Genomic DNA, 13,857 nt, shown 5'->3' on the forward strand with positions numbered 1-13,857 from the left:
ACTTTCTCGAAAAACAAGTTGCATTTTATTTTATTTATAAAAAATTTAATTCACAGAATATTCTCAATCGTAGTTTCATAATGACTTTAAAAACAGTATCCTGAGAATATCTTCTTGACATCCAGAAGATATACTGAGAATATCCTGAAAATATCTGTGGGATATCCTGACGTTATCTATGGGATATCCAGAAGATATCCTGTGGATATCCTCAGATATCCATGGGATATCCAAACTGCCGATTTTTTGGATATCCTTAAGAGATCCTTTTGATATCCATAGGACATCCCTTGGATATCTGCGGAATATTATCAATATATCCCAAGATATCTTGTGTTATTAGGGATATTTTATTGGCGTTTATTTAAAATAATTTTATTACCACTTATATGGAATCATATATATTTTTTATAATTAATTAAAAAAAAATTTTTTTATTGCAATAAATGAAGCAAAAAAATAGTTTTGTTGAATTGAAAAAAAATTTCTTTCATTTGTACTTGAATATTATAGGAAATATGTAATATATTGAAAAGATATTGAATATATTAAAATATGAAATGAAAATTTATGTATGAAGAGAAAATGAAAGGGAGGATTTAGCATATATAATATATCTATATTTCTGAAAAAAAAACAGCATAAGAAATGAGACTGACATATATTTCGCGCTTTTTCTGAATTTATATTTAGACGCGAAGGAAATTACATTGTTCATTTGAAATAGCTCTTTTACGACGCTTATAAAACACTCTTTATTCTGAAAGTACTTATACATATATATAAGTTTTAGCGAAACCATGTATAAAGTAGTTTCAATAAACTAACGAAATGTCATTTCAAATATTCTATATAACACTTTATATTCCGACTATAATTATTCATTATTAAATACCAAATGGATTTCAATTTTTCTTCTATTTTCTATAAATATTAAAATAAAATTATTGTCACTGTTTCTTTTATTTGATGAAAAAATTTCGAATTTAACAAAATTGTTTTTTTATTTCAAAAATATTTTGAAAAAATATTATCAAATGGGTTTTTTTTTAAATATATTATATTATTTATAAAAATGGATTAATATATTTTAAAATTAAAATTTTTATTTTTATTTGAAAATTACAGTAATTTTTTTTTTTTTTTTATTAAGCGCTGTTATTGCTATATATTGTGCAAGTGAGCGCGATTATTTTCTGCTTCTCTTGGTCTGAGGGACCATTATTACACTTGAAATAGGTTCAATCGATGTACTATGTAATGTAACATGTTTCAAGTAGTCCATAGGGCAACTTCCAGTGGTGATTGTATCATGTGCTTTCACAGGCATGAAATTTATGCAAAGCATAATCCTGGTGACTTGAACTCATCAAACATAGTATTTTGACGAGATCGTCGGAAGTCCCTTTGGCTGACGTGGTTATATATATATATATACACACAATTTCAAATATCATCCATACAATCCAAATCAATAAATTTTGAATAATTCATACAATTGATAATACTATTATTCATGATCGATGGAAAATACAATAAAAAAAATATTTTAAAACATTTTTTTTATTAAAAATAATAATTTTAATTAGAAATTTTTTTATTTTTTAATTATTGTATTATTAAATTTTTTAAATTAACTTTTTTATTGAAAAAAAAGGTAATTAAAAATTATTTGTAATTAGAATTAATGAAGAAAGTTTTAAAAAAAAGAATTGAAATTATTTGTAATTAAAATTAAAATAATAATGAAAAATGAATATATAATTATTATATTAATTATTTTTTAGTTTTTGACAATTAAAATAAAGTAAATTTCCAATCAAGTCAATTAAATATTAAAATAACTTTCGCTGCAAATTAACATCGGTATATTACATATAGCAATAAATATAAATCGCGTATATGTAAAGAGAGAGAGAGAGAGAGAGAGAGAGAGAAGGTTTTATAATACATTCAATAATTAATTACAATAAGTGTTTGTCGCATTGCATCAACTATATTAAAGGTATAGCATTTCCTCCTTTATTTCAGTTGTCAATGTAATTTATGAAATCATGGTAAAAGGTAGAAATTAACTTTCTGCTAATGATAAAATCCACATCAATAAACTCTAATAATAATACTAATAATAATAATAATAATAGTAATTGAAATGATAGTTTTATGCGAAATTATAAAGAATTTATCAACTTTTTTTTCTAATCATTATAAACTTTCTTTCTTCAAAAATAATTAACTGTAGATTGATATTCATTCTTTTTTTTTCAATTTCTTTGTTTTTTTTTTTTTTTGACGAAAAAATTTGACGGTGGTAAAACGAAGTAAGTAACATTTTCATCGGCATTCAATTATTTTAACGTCAATAGAAATGTACATTTTGACGTAAAATCAACGAACTCGTTGGAAAAAAAATTTTGATTTTTAATTAACAAAATTCTAGTTCATTTGGATATGTAAGAATTTTTTCTTTAAAAAAAAAAAAATTATTTAGTAAAAAAAAAAAATTTTAATTGATAAATTTGTGACTAGTTAAATTATTATTATGGCCGGAGGAGGAATGAAAGCCAGAGCACCTAAAAGAAAATGTGACAAAAATGGTTGTCATAAAGCAAGATCACGAAATGGATTTATTATTTTCTTTATGAGATTATTGAAATGTATGCCCACTGCTTGTGTTACTAGAGTTGCTCAAATTGCTGGTCGAAAATGGCAAAAAATGCCAAAAGATGAAAAATGTAAATTTCTCAAATTAGCCCGTAAAGGATCACCGAAAAAATCAAATCGAAGACGAAGGAAAAATAATTCCTGTAGATCGGGCTGTAGATCCTCGTAATTTTTTTCAAGTAAGTTTTGTAAAAAAAAAAAATTTTAAGAAAATTAATTTTTTTTTATTTTGCCTTTTTTTAAAAATTCAATACATAAATTAATTAATTACTTTTTTATGAATAAAAAAAAAATTCGATTTTTACAATAATTAAAAAAATTTTTAGATTTTTTTTTCGTCTTGAATAAGGAATATTTTATTTTATTAGAATTCCAAGATTGTAGAAGTGAATTGTGTGAAACAAAAATTTGGACGATTAAAATTTAACGAAGAGAGTAATTGAAAAAAAAATCACTTTTTTTGAATATCATAACACAACATTCCAGTGTCGAAAAAATTGTTATTGTAAAAGTTCCAGTAGTATCATTTGTTCAAGGTGAAAGAAAAATTAAAATGTTTTTTTTATTAACATTTATCATTGCTATAAAAATTTAGTTTGCTTTTTTGAATAAATATTTCATTATGAAGAATTCATTTTCTTTTATTGAATATTTCAATTATCCAAAATTAAATAAATTTAATAAAATTTTATTTAAATTCCATTTATAACTGGTAAAAAAAAATTATTATTTTATAATTATGATAATTAAATAAATTTTTAATATAAAAACGTATTAAAATTGAATGAATTTATTTTTTTTTTTTATAATAATAATTCAATATTTGCGATAACATATTAGAATGGATAAATTGCGCTTATATATCCTTGGAGTTTGCACAGGATATTAAAGAAAATCATCTGATGAATCGATGGTGGAATCAAATGTCGTGGAATAGTTATTGTCGAGGGTGTGGAAGTGAAAAAGGTCACTTATCCTCTTCGCATCTGTAATTAAATCGTAATGAGATAAATCTTCTGTGCTACACGGAAATTTTATATTTATTTACATATATGACGATTCAAGCATCAAATTTTCACCACGAATCGTTTATAAACAAAATTTACTATTCTATCATTTTTTTTTTTTACGTTCACGTAAAATTTATATCCATAAAGTCTTTTACATGTAAAATTTCTATTACATCTATTAAAGATTTTTTTTGAAATATAATGATAATAATAATAATAATATAATTATTATAATAATAAATAGTAATAGTAAATAAAAAATTAGTTTTTAAATTAGGTTTTTTATTACTATTAATTTTATTATTATTTTATAATAATATTATTATAAAAATTATAATCAAAATTAAAAATTGTGCGATAAAATTATTATCACAATACAAAACTATTATTTTACTAATAAAAATGAAAGTTTTGAAAAATTTGAAAAGATAAAAAATATATTTTTGAAATACGAGGAAAAATCAGTAATTTGTAAAAAGGATTAAAAAACTTTGTGTTTAAGTTTGTCATTGAAAAAAAAAATACTTTCTAAAGCGGAAGAAAAATGTGAAAATTAAAAGTTTTATTTTGACTTTTTCACCTGTTATATATATGTTTATTTGTCAGATAAATGGTTATGGTAAATTAAGTCACATTACAAGAAACGAATAATTCATTTTACCACCAATCAATGTTGTAATCATATTTGCATGACATAACGATCATTGAATAAAACCATAATAAGTAATAAGCCATTTAGAAAAGTTCATCTTTAATTTTTTTCCCCTCTTTTTCAGTCGTGATTATTCGTTTTTTTTTTTTCTTTTTTGAAAATAAATATTTTCCCTTCGTTCAATATGAGTCTTCATTATTGTGAAGTATCACCAATAAACTTTTACTTTGGGACGCAGTAGAAAATGTCATTCCCTATCGATGCAGTCTCAATGATATATAAATTAAATTTTTTTTTTATCGATTATTGTTGGTGTTATTATCGTGGTTGTTAAAAAAAAAAAGTGCGGATATTCACTGTCTATTTAATATCGTTATTATGAGATGTTTCTTTTTCTCTCTCTCTTTTTGTTTTGTATTAGCAAAGGAATAAGGATCTGATATCGCGGGTCGAATATTGTCCGCAGGATCGTGATGACCTGATGACACTCGCTTCTCGTATTCTCTGATATTACAATGATTATTCGCGATGTCCCTTCTTGTTCCAATATATATATATATTTATACAAAGTTCAACATTGTCTCATCAATCTCATCAATATGTCCATTTGGTTAAAACAAAAAAAAAATTTTTTCCTTTTTCCCACAGAGAGAAATCGTCCAATTCCGACAATGTAATCCGTTAAATCCGGTCGTCATCTCTATTATAGACGAATATATACATAAATCATTGTAGGAAATAGTTGCATCCCAGAAGTAATTACTTAATCATTTGCATTTAAATTCTGAATCTTTCTAAATTGCTATTTTTTTAAACTTACTTTTTTATTTCGTTACATAAGGAATATACTTTATTTACAAAAAAAATATTTGGTTTAGGAAACCAATTATCAAATTCTAAAATTAAGAATAAATATACAAAAAAATAATTTGATAAATAATCTGAAAAATAATTTGAAAAATAATTTATTTATTAAAATAAACAATTTTTTTTTCAAATAATTAGTTACGATTATTATCAAATGAATACAATGAAAAAAATTTATTCGATTCAAAATAATCGGTTATTTGATTATTGTTAAATAAATATTTATTTGAACCAAATATTTATTGGATAATAATTAATTAACCGAATATTTGAATCAAAATAAATTTTATTTATTTATTTATTTTTTTTTTTGAGCAAATAATTTTAATTTGAAACTATTATTTATTTTTTTATTATTGCAACTGGATTAAAAAAATTGGAAAATATATTTTTCAACAAAAAGGAATCGATTTTTTTTTCATAAGAACACCAAATATTTGAAATATCATTTGTGTTTTTTTTTTTTTTTTGGGTTTAGTACCGCCTCGAGCATATCCGCATCATCCATCTCCCATTTATTCCAACTGTATAACTCTCCAACTACCATAGCATTTTACCAAAAAAAAAGTCCATTTTTCTTGATTCACAAAAAATACTATTTTTATGATTAAGTAAAGTTTACTTTCAAATTTGTTTATTATCCAAAAATTCAGAAATATTTCAAATTTTTGTCCCACAATTCTTTGTTATTTATTTAATTATTTATTAGAAAATCAGTTATATAATTTTAGTATTAAATTAATAATTTTGTTTTTGTTTATTAATTTTTGTATTTTATTTGGAATTTAAATTTTCTTTGAAAATGCTTTTGCTCTTGAGGTTAATAAAATTCGTTTTTGCCCACACGAAGAAAATGTGTGTAAAATGGGGTATTTGTTTTGTTTTGTTTTTTTTTTTTTTTTTTGAATTTTTAAGCGGAACTATATATATACAATTTTATACTTGAGAGTCGCGAGCTCCTCGCTCATTGTCACAAACATTTTGCGACCTCTTTTTCTTTGCGCGCTTTCGCGTTCCGAAATGTCAGTGTTACTTCCTTAAATGCAAATTATCTTTCAACTAGAATTTTTGTCATGTAAACTTTAACATTCAAAAAGTATGTGTGTGTTTGTGTGTCTCTTCTCTCTCAATGAATCATGCGGCTAGAGATATATTTATTGCAGATGTAACTTCTTCCCGCCAAAAAATATTTTAATAAAGAAAACATAAATCAAATGGCAAATGAAACTAGAAAAAAAAGCAAGAGAATTATTATTAACATTTTTTAGGGGCACTTTATTATCAGATAAAAATTATTTGTTAGAATTTTTATTTTCAACAATTTTATTCAGTTATAATTATTTTTTAGACGAATTTTTATTTTTCGAATTAATATTTTTAAAGAAATTTTTACTTAACAGAATGTTTAGGCATTGAATTTTTATTTTAATAAAATTTTTATTCCATTTTTTATTTTGCAAATTTTTTTATTTCACAAAATTTTTCTTTATTCATATAACAAATAATTTTGATATGATTTTAAATTATATTTGATAGAAGTCTTTAAAATGAAAATTAAATGATTTTTTATGGGATTTAAAAAAAAAAATCTGATAAAATGTAGGAAAATTTACATGTAAATATCATATTTTATGTTGAAGATAAATTTAATTTTAAAATCGTCGTTTAATTTCTTTCGTTTTGAAAAGTGGAGATAAATAATCGATTTATGATGGAATTAAATAAGGGATACGAGTTTTTGTTTAGGAAAAAAAAAAATTTCAAAGCCTGAAATGCCAAGTTGAATCGTCAATAATGGAGAATAGTCATTGGATGTCATTTGCGGGTGTTCGATTAATGTAACCAAGAAAGTCTTGTAGAATTTGATGAAAATAAAAAAAAAAAAATAAAAAAAAGAAAAGAACCTATCGTTTACCATTAGCGGAGTCGTTAACAGTCAGCGTGACTCACGGCACGTCACAAATTACGAGACTTCTTCGAACGCGAACCCGGTGCTTCAGATGTATATTCGAGACTTGGTTAAACCAAAACGTATTTCAACAGAGAACGTTTATATTGTAATTACAGGAAGAGACACGCAAGAAGAGAGTGCTATTTCGATGGATTACAGCAAAAGTATAAACGAGATATAGGGGGGGGGGCGAATAACATTTTGGAACAACATTTTCGTTCCAATGTGTGTAATTTTCATTAGAAAAAAAAAACCATAAAGCCATTTTTATATAGTGGCAATAAAATTTCAATTTGATCGGAACTATTCATTATGGATGATTTAATTTTTTTTTTTCACGAGATTAGCTCTGTAATTTAAGAAGTTGTGCAAATATGTTTATGCGGGAAAGTAGGAAATGAAATGTGGACATTTTAATTTGGAATGTTTGGATTATTTGTTTATATAAATGTCAAGTTTTTATTTTTTTAACGATAACTTCAATTGATTGAGAATAATTAAAATTGTTTCTTTCAGAGAAAAGCAGAAATTAAATTTTTTTTTCTTTTTTTGACAAGTGAGGATAAATTGAATTTTTGAATTGGTATAAAATTAATGACAAATCGAATTGAAATGTGATACTTGACATAAATTTTACATATATATATATATATACGAAATCGATTAACATATACGTGAAATATTTGTCGAGAATCTTTAAATCAGATGTGCATACTTTCTCACCTTATGTGAAGTCTGTCGAATGAACAATACATTACGTATATCACATACTCACGAGATAGTATCAATGATTGCGGACGACTTTCGTTTTTAGGGTATAAGGAATACTTATTAAAAGTTCACGTTTATTTACGATCCTCTAAATTTACCAACGTCTTTCGAAAATTTTTCTTCTCTTTATTTTTTAGAAATCACAGAAAATTATAAGTATTAAAATAAGCTACAACGCTTATTATTTTAATCCAATTGCTTATTTTAATACCAAAATGGATTAAAATAAGCAAAATTGGATTAAAATAATAAGCGTTGCAGCTGATTTTAATGCCTTTTAATTTTCTGTGAAATCAAAAATTTCAAAATTAATATTTTTTTCATATTCAATTGAGAAAGAATTTTTTTTGCAAATAAAATTTACACTACTTTCAAAAGATTTGTGTTTTTGTAAACGATGCTAATAAAATACTATATATATATATATATATATATAATTCATTTTTCACTGATGTATTGTAAACTGCGCGTTTGAAAATGATTTCATGATTTCTCTAGAAGGTATATATTTGCCATGAACAGAAGTAATGTTTAAAGAGGCATCTTTATAATTTAGTGATAATTTGCAAAGTGGCAATTGCGTTAAATTGTAATTTAGAAGATATTGCGGTGGATGAAGCTTTCACTTTGACACACCCTATAAAGAAACCCTGCATCTTATTTTCTTCCTCGTTCATCAGAAATATTATTCCAACTCCCGCAACTCCATTAAACTTTTCAATTTCCATCGTCTTTTTCAATTGAACACAGGAATTTAAATACATAATCAAAAAATATTGCATTCAAAATAAAAGAAAAAGAAAATTTTTCAAAGCATTGCATTTTTGAAATTTTCTCTATAATTTTGTTTGTGTAATATAGGGGGAGTATTTTTAATTCTAAAAAAAAAAAATTCTCATTACTAGAGAAATTTTTTTCTCAGAGCCAAATAAATATATAATTGTATATCCAAATAAAATTTATTTGGTTTAAATTTTATTTGAAACAAATAAAAAATTATTAGGCTCTGTGACTAAAATAATTTTCACTCAAAAAAAAGATATGTACCATTTTTTTATATTTACCCAATTTTTTGGTTACTTCAAACCAAAATTTGTTTAATTCAAATAAATATTTATTTAATTTAAATAACTGTTTGGTTTATTTTAATAAATTTTTTGAACAAAGTAAAAATTTGATTGATAAACGTTTGGTTTATGCAACCAAATGTTTGGTTAATTGTATATCAATGCATTTATTTTGTTGATTTAACCAAAATTTGTTTGCTTCAAACGAATTTTTTTTCTGAGTGTTATTTGAGTGTTATTTTTCAAATAAATGCAGATAAAATTATTTATTATTTAAATTTTAATCTAATTTTTAGAAAATAATTAAATTATTTAAATTCTTATTTAATAATAATAAATATTTTTTTTTCAATTAATTTACATATATATTTTAAACAAACAATTAGGAATGAAAATTTTTCGACTATTTTACATAGGAAACTATATAAATTGTTTCCTATATACATGAACTCTTTTATATAATGTAAACTAATGAAAACAATTTAATTAGAATAGAAATTAATTAAATTTTCTCTGTTCAACTCTCTGATTGGTGTCGTATTTGTTAACCCAATGTGCATTTCCATTAAGAAGTAATCCAAATGTACAAAGCATTTTGTGGTGTGAGTTACTGAAGCTAATTTAATGAAAGTTAAAAGCCAACCAGAACATCTTGTAATACGAGAATCAACTTTACTTTATAGTCTTTAGAATTAAAGCTCTAATGAAATTAGTTTTCAGATCAAAAGGTTTATAGTTTGCCTCCTTAATGCATATACACAGCTTGATTAATTACCCTCTTCAATAATACAAAAAGAGATTTTTTTTCAAATTAAAAAAAAAACAGATTTCTGAATTAAAAAAGTTTTTTTTTCAAAATTTAATTATTTATATAATTTTATAATTTACTTAAAATTTTATTAATTAATTTTGATTATTGTAAATTTTCAAAAATAAATTTTAATTTATCTGATTCTTTTAGAAATTTTTTTTGCAGAAAAAAAAAATTTCTCTTTTGTCTGAGAATTATTGCGTTGCAAAATGCATCTTCTATTAATCAATAGCAATTGTTAAATGCTACACCCGAATTTCACGATGTTTTAGATCTCTCTCTTTCTCTCTCTTTCCCTCTGGGAACTTTTGTATCTTCTATATTCGAAATTACATAAGGATGATTCGACCAATCTGTTACACGGACAGTCCAAAGAGAAAGATGGAGAAAGTCGCATTCGATGCTAAGCATCTTTGTTATTGTCCTGCACATACACACACACACACACAATTTTATATTATACATATTACAAGTCTCTAAACGACTGATTTGCTACTTCTTCTATACCTTATTTATTGTTTATATATTTTTCCAAAACTTAACATTATATAAATTTTCCATACATATATAATATTCACTTAATAAACACTTCTCTTCAATAAATTGTATATATACGTAACGGATATTTTTCCAAGGTGCTAAATGTACCATTTATGGACCAAATTTTTTTTTCCTTCTAATAATTATATAAAAAAATTTTTTTTAAACATTTTTACAAAACATTAATTAATATTTTTAAAAAATTATTTTTTATTTATTGAATCAATTTTTTGCTACATTTTTTTTTTAAACAGGAAATTGAATAAATTATTTTCCATTATATATATATATATATATATATATATTTATTTATTATAAATAATGCGTTATTGAAAAATAAATCGTATTGTTGGAAAATAGTATTGGGCAAAAAAAAATGTAATATTATTCGCACAGAAAAGAGATATAATAAATTAAATTACAGCACACGGCATTGGGTACCTATATTCTCTTGGATGGTTGCTTCAAATGAAACTTGGATGAAGCACTTTGAGGTAATTTTGCAATTTACTGCTCTCTCGACTGCTCCTCATCGCTACCAGCAAAATTCTATACTATCAAAGATTTATATATTTATATATATATATATATATTTTTTTTTTTCTAAATTTCGGCTCCAAAAGAATAATCCAAAAAATATACACCCAAAATGATTCCATTTTTAATATAATTTAATAAATTCTATATTTTTTGTAAATAGAAAAATTATTTAGTGCGTCTCTTCAATTTTTGACATTCTAATTGAATTAAAAATGATGGAGATAATTTTTTTTTCAAAATATATATTTTCGATTTATTATATTTATTATATTATATTTATTTTATTATATTTATTATATAATAAATATTACATATAATATACATTGTAATTAAAAAAATTAATATTTTTTTATTGCATAATTTGTATATTTAATGATAAATATTATAATAATTGCTTATAAGGTAAATAAGAGTGAGAGAGAAAACAACAGATGCGTTTTTACCCTCCTCTGTCTCGCATTATTTTAAAAATTTTAAATAAAATTAATTTGAAATAATTTACCTAATGAAATATTTTTATGAAAATTTAATTAAATTTTAAAATTTTATTTTCTGTATTTTTATTGTATTAAATTAATTTTTATTACGGTATTAAAATTTTTAATGCATCATATTCAATGTTTAATTCAAATTGCGCCAATTTAGTCACGTGGTAGCGGGAAATTTTTTTTTTTTTTTTTTAATAATAATATTTTATTTTATTAATATTAATAATTAATTAATTAATTAATTATTATTAATAAATTTTAAATGCATCATATTTAATGAAAATTACATTAAAATTGCGCCAATTTAGTCACGTGGTCGCGCGAAATTCAGGCGTGCGTTGTCACTTTAATTTAATTCGAAATGGTGGGGATAAATTTTTTTTCAAATTTTATATTTTCGATTCTTATATTGTAATATTGTGTTTATATACATTCTAATTATAAAATAAATATTTTTTTATTGTATAATTTGTAATATTTTTAATGTTAAATATTATAATATTTTACATGAAATCAAATTGCGCCAATATAGTCACGTGGTCGCGCGAAATTTAGGCGCGTTTCTTTCCCCTCTTAGTCTTACATTATTTAAAAATTTTTGAATAAAATTAATTGAAAAAAAATTAATGAAATATATTTATTTATGAAAATTTAATCAAAAAAAAATTTTTATTTATTTGTATTTTTATTGTATTTTTTTGTATTAAATTAATTTTTATTACAGTAAAAAAATTTTAATTCAATAATTAATAATAATTAAATTAAAATTGCGCCAATTCAATCACGTGGTCGCGCGAAATTCAGGCGTGCGTCTCTTCTATCTTTGTCACTCTTATTGAATTTGAAATGGTAGGGATAAATTTTTTTTGAAAATGTATATTTTCGATTATTATATTGTAAATATAATATTATGTTTATATACATTCTAATTAAAAAAAATAAACATTTTTTTTGTAGCCTAATTTGTATATTTAATGATAAATATCATAATATTTAATAATTGAATATAATGGTAAATAAGAGTGAGAGAGAAAACAGGAGACGCGTTTCTACCCCCTCTCTGTCTTGCATTATTTTAAATTTTTTGAATAATAATATTTTATTTTTTTAATATCAATAATTAATTTTATTAATATTTTTTAAATGCATAATTTGTATATTTAATGATAAATATTATAATATTTAATAATTGCGCATATAAGGTAAATAAGAGTGAGAGAGAAAACAAGAGACGCGTTTCTAGCCCCTTTCAGTCTCGCATTATTTTAAAAATTTTGAATAAAATTAAAATAATTTAATGAAATATTTTTATGAAAATTTAATTAAAATATATTTACTTTATTTTTATTGTATTAAATTAATTTTTATTACAGTAAAATAATTTTTAATTTTAATTTTTAATAATTAAAATTGCGCCAATTCAGTCACGTGGTCGCGCTAAATTAAGGCGTGCGTCGTAACTTTTATTTAATTCAAAATGGTGGGGATAAATTTTTTTTTCCAAATATCTATTTTCGTTTCTTATATTTTAATATTATGTTTATATACATCGTAATTAGAAAAACAAATATTTTTTTATTATATAATTTATATATTTAATGTTAAATATTATAATATTTAATCTAAAATTACAAATTAGATAAATAAGAGAGAGAGAGAAAACAATAGACGCATTTCTACCCTCTCAGTCTTGCATTTTCACATCCCCGCCATGCCTTAAATGTGATTGGTGCAAAATTCAAAAATTATCCTCGCGCTTTTAAATTTCGTACGACCACGTGGTTTCAAATTAATTTTTGTGCTTCATCAATTTGAAGGGGTGGCATCATTTCTCTAGCGTCGGTCATACACATCGGTTCAATTATGCAAGTTATCTTTGGGCGTTTCAATATTTGATGACCACGTGTTTGTGATAATTAATATTTAACATTTTTAATTATTTAAAATCAGTGTTTTAGCTTTCGGGAGTGTTTCGTATTTTATTTAAAACCGCGATCGAGTAATATTTAGTGAATTTTGAATATTTTTGACGTGACCACACGTCTTTTTTCCTCGAATGGCTCATGGTGTTACGTATTCTTCAAAGATAAGGGCGAAAGTAAAAAAGGGTATCTTATCTTTGTAGTACACATAATTTTTCAAACTTATTAAAACTCGGTCTATTTTTTTACAGTTATTTTTCACATTTTGTAAATGGAAATTTAACTTGAAAATAGGGATCTCCGAGGGCTATTTAGTTTGAAAAATTCGCCTTGAAGCTATTATTAAAATTATTAATTTTTTTCGAGTCAGTGTTAGCTTCCGGGAGTGTTCGCAATTTATTTAAACCCGCGATCGAGTTATTTAGGAAGTAATTTTCTTTTTTTTCAACTTTTGTTTAAACAAATTTTTTTTTAATTTCGGGAGTGTTCGCAACATTTAAAACCGCGATCGTATTAAATGAAAGTTTTTCTTAAGTTGACACGTGGTCCGGGAGTGTCGAAATTCTTAAAACCG

The 13,857-nt window shown here is 23.4% G+C and overlaps 1 long non-coding RNA gene across 1 annotated transcript; it reads left to right on the forward strand.

Moving 5' to 3' along the window:
* The first annotated feature begins 2,315 nt into the window (after positions 1-2,315).
* Positions 2,316-3,294, forward strand: LOC127282266 (uncharacterized). The gene is made up of 3 exons (XR_007843180.1): positions 2,316-2,453; positions 2,530-2,843; positions 3,033-3,294. It is a non-coding gene; the product is annotated as an uncharacterized LOC127282266 (long non-coding RNA).
* The last annotated feature ends 10,563 nt before the right edge of the window (positions 3,295-13,857 follow it).

This window comes from Leptopilina boulardi, unplaced genomic scaffold, assembly GCF_019393585.1.
Source record: "Leptopilina boulardi isolate dan_hultmark-lab unplaced genomic scaffold, ZJU_Lbou_2.1 LbouV2_114, whole genome shotgun sequence".
Lineage (NCBI taxonomy): Eukaryota > Metazoa > Arthropoda > Insecta > Hymenoptera > Figitidae > Leptopilina > Leptopilina boulardi.